Source organism: Porites lutea, chromosome 1 (genome assembly GCF_958299795.1).
Source record: "Porites lutea chromosome 1, jaPorLute2.1, whole genome shotgun sequence".
In the NCBI taxonomy this organism is placed as follows: Eukaryota; Metazoa; Cnidaria; class Anthozoa; order Scleractinia; family Poritidae; genus Porites; species Porites lutea.
Genome location: NC_133201.1, coordinates 26,774,409 through 26,778,742, shown reverse-complemented (window position 1 = coordinate 26,778,742; position 4,334 = coordinate 26,774,409). Strand labels below are relative to the sequence as shown.

General features: G+C 35.6%; 1 long non-coding RNA gene across 1 annotated transcript; it reads right to left on the bottom strand.

The window, feature by feature from the left end:
* Window positions 1-264: 264 nt before the first annotated feature.
* LOC140936588 (uncharacterized) lies at window positions 265-1,904 on the bottom strand. The gene is made up of 2 exons (XR_012165395.1): window positions 1,671-1,904; window positions 265-509 (listed from the first exon to the last, which is right to left on the bottom strand). It is a non-coding gene; the product is annotated as an uncharacterized lncRNA (long non-coding RNA).
* Between the last annotated feature and the right edge of the window lie 2,430 nt (window positions 1,905-4,334).

The following is a 4,334-nucleotide window of genomic DNA, read 5'->3' as shown; positions in this document are numbered from 1 at the left end:
TAAATTCCGCGCGCTTTTATAATGGCAATTGAACTGAGTGGAGTGCAATCCGGTCTGAAATCATACGAGTAATATCAAAATCAGATTAGCACACAGCAAGTATGTATGATTTCAGACCAAAATAATACGACACGAAGTTCGATTGCCACTTTATTGCAGCTACTTGGAAATCGCAATATTTTATTGATCAAGTAGCCGGTTCGGTTGAAAAGCGAAAAGCGATAAATTTTTAACTTAATAACGTACATATAAAAAACTACTAACTGTGAGAAAAATATTTAATGCAGTTTACAAGTCATATGTCAGTGCGCATATGCTGTGATATCATATTGTTCGCCGTACAAAAGCGATTGTCTACACTTCAGCTTCTTCAGGCTCATCTGTCCCCTCTGGTTCCTCTGTTTCCTCCGGTTCCTCTGTTTCCTCCGGTTCCTCTGTCTCCTCCGGTTCCTCTGTTTCTTCCTCGGGTTCTTCAGTTTCTCCCTCGGGTTCTTCGGTTTCCTCTGGTTCTTATATTTGTACGTGGTAATAAAAGAAAAAAAACGAAGGAATGTAAAAAAAGAAATAAGTGCATGTCTAATTAACATTAGTGATATTCATCGCAAATGGGTAACGTGGCAGTGAGGAAATTAATAGCATAGGCAAGCATTATTACCATTATTGTATGCATGTATTTCACACTTTACTTCAACCAAAGATTCGTCTTTTAGAATTTGCGAGTTTTAATGCCATTGAATTCTTAATGAATCATTTATCCTGTTATTTCTATTAACGTAATACAATATTAAGGACCAGGGTCACCTTAAAACATAAATGCCAAAAGTGATATACTTGAATAAAAAATAAATAAATAAACGTTTATTATTCATATTACGTCGTTATTGACTTGGCAGCAAAGAGGGGTTACTAAGACAACAATTTGGTGATTTAAACGTTTTCCTTGTTGTTGTTGTTGGTAGTATTAGATCCTATACGATTACTTGCTAAGACCCTACTGGAACTGTCTTACGAAGATGTTGCTCTTAGTGAATCATGCATGAAATCGGTCTTCCATCCTAGAATTTGACTCAAAATACCGGAATGCCACTTTCAGAAATAGTCAATAAACTACCTTTCTCTTGTTTTATATTTCATTTTCATTTTCTTTTGTTTTAAAATAAATTTATATTAAGTTTTAGTTACAATGTTTCAAAGTTTTAACGAATAAAAACAGGTCAACGACAATCACATATTCAATTACACATGTCGTAATCTTTAACATACAGGATGAACATCGTATCTGTGATCACTCGTAAAAGGATGCTGCCATAAAGTTCTTGATATATATATATATATATATATATATAAAATTCACAGTCATTTTGGGCGAAGCAAATCCAATTTGCAAGTTTAAAACACCTGTCAGTAAGGGGAGATAATTATGTTTGGACACAAACGTGACGCCACATGCGTCGACGCTTGTCATTTGAAACGCAAAAGTAAAAGTAAAAAAACGTTTAAGCATGTCAAGACCGAAACATGAATATAAACGAGGAAAAAGCCTTAAATCTTGATGACACGAAATAGCTAAGACCAAGCTCGGAGTATATAGATGGACGTATAAAACAAGCTACATACGTGCTTATGAAATCATTGTGCATAAAATAAATGAGAAGAAAAGAACCACCTACCTTGTTGAGGGAAGCCCTCCAGCTGACCCACCAAGAAAACAAGACAAAACAGAAAAAACAATTTGAAATTCATCTTGGCTTATTTAACCTTCCTCTCAGGATGCTGTTTAGCTTAATGAAATTTTCACTTTCACTGAGCAATTTATAGAAGAGGACCATACTATCTTTATCAATATTAGCTTAAAATCTGAATATTGGGCTTGAGAAAAAACTACACGAAGATTGCAATGAAACAATAACGATTTACGTTTATATTTTTTTGTTCTGCGTAATTTTGAAATTTTTGGTTGTTCTTGTGGATGGTTCCTTCTTTAAATCTCTCTTCACCAGTATTAGATTGCTGTATCTGGCTAACCCACTAAACATGTGTTCGTTTGCTTGGGATCATTTTAAAACAAAAAATATTGTCGATAATGCATCTGGATAAAATGGCTAATTATGGAAATAATGATATGTATGAATATGAAATGAGTATTTTTAATAAAACAAGTACATTTCAAAGTAATTATTTAAACTTCTTTTTCTTTTCATGATAAAGTTCGTCACAACAGAGGACTTGCAGGATCAATCCATGCTCTATGGATTTGAGACTAAGTCAGTTCTGATTAACCATGTAAAGGAATTTGACTCGATTTTACACATTTTACACAGGTGACTTCTAGTAATGTCATTAAAAATATCGCGTCATATTTACTCTAAGACTGCATTGCCAATGCTGATATAAAAAAAACATGGCATCACGTGTTGCGTGGAAACGTTGCTGTAAATTCTGGCAAATATATAACTCGTGACCTCATTAGTTATTTAACTTAAAGGATCCTCTAGGCTGCGTTTTCACCCTGCCTAGCTTTCTTTCGAAAAAGGAAGAGACACTTTGATAAATTTTGGTTAATGATAACTTACACAAATGTTTAATTACGGCCCAAAATTGAGTAAGACAACATGGGCCACTATATTAAAAAATAGTTACATAATGTATCTGTGAGCCATTACTGCTTATTAACAAGTCAAAAAGTTTGGAAGCACGTTGAAAAAATATCATGAGAAAGGCAACAGAGCGGTGAAGACTACTAGAATAATTCAGCGTCGAAGTCTGCCCCTGAACGTTTCAATTGACACTTAATCGTTTTGTAGTTCGATTCTGCATTTATTTGACTACTATGACATCGTCAGTTAGGTGACAAAAAGCAATACCAAAGTAACGAACGATTCTTCTCGTCCAGGTGAACGTGGCAACAAAAAACATCCTCGCCATATCGAAAAGGCCTGGCTAGGCGTTTTGGGTATTCGTAGTCTTTTTCATTCACCTTTATACGGTATTTTGGCGTTACAATATATGAGTTTTTTTTTCTAAATTTTTGGTATTTGGTATTTAGACACGAATTTATGTAGATATTTTGATTTAAGAATGTCGTTGGCAAAGTGCTCGAAATGTGTTCAACAGAAGTTCGCCAGGGGTTGGGACCGGATAGGGAAGAATAAACCTCGTGACCGACAGAAGTGCACCAAAAATTTATAAAGACGAACCCGCTTTACGGGCACAGCTTAATAGAGACAGTGGACACTTTTTTCCTTGCCAATCAACAGATTCACATAAAGTCAACCTCGATAATGCGGACACTTTATTGTCAACTGTGTGCTGTAATAAACCTTTCTTTTTTGATGGTTAAAAAACTTGAAGTGACAGAATTTCGATGATCCCAACGCTAAAAAAGGGACAGGATGAATTGAAGACGTCAGTTTTATACTATTTTGGCATCAGACGAGTTATGCAGGGAACTCTGCGTATGAATGAAGGACGTTTGAGTGTTTAAAAACATATTCTGCAGAATGACGGGTCTTTTGAAGGTTAGAGATCTTTATTGGACGATGCTAAATGTCCCGTTCTATTTATTTAGTTTTTTTGTTAGAATAAAAAGTGTGCTTTTGATTAGTAGACTTTCTAACCATCCCAATGCCCCAATATGCGATCGGGATGGCAAAAATCCCGATTTTGACATGTGTGCTTAATCTCGATAATTTCCTCCAAATCTTATAATACTGATACCAGAAAACCAAATAGAGTATAATCATCTGAAACTGATATTCTAAAGCTTCCATAAATATAACATGTATCGAGCACTTTTCCGCGAAGCCACGCAAAGTGACAAAGAGACGGAAGGGTTCTTAGCTACATCTCCCATCTTCAAGGGCCTTCTAAATGCGTGGTTATTCCGATCGCGTACATGAGATACTGTTCTTCCAGTTCGAGTGGCTTTCAGTGTGTTAAAATATCGAAAAATATCTTCTGGTGTTTTCCACATGTTATGAAAAAGAAGAAAAGTTATAAATGAGTCGTCTAAGCCCAAGAGAAAGCGGTTCGAGCGTCAATTTCAATCTGCACGGAAGTCACAAATATTTCCATTATTCACAGTCCCTCCCTGCAAAAGTTAGTTTTGTCACTATCTAGTATTGTAAACATACGTAATAATGACGATCAATTTACCAAACATTTTTGATTTTAATTGTTTCCTCTGAGAACACTAGAAATGGTGTTTTGGAGCTTCAACATTTCAAAACTTACTGGGGGAGCGTGCCCCCATACCCCCTTGTGGCTCGAGACCTCGACGCCGCGTCATTTATAGTCTATAGTTAAACAATATCCCAATTTCACCTAAAATGGTT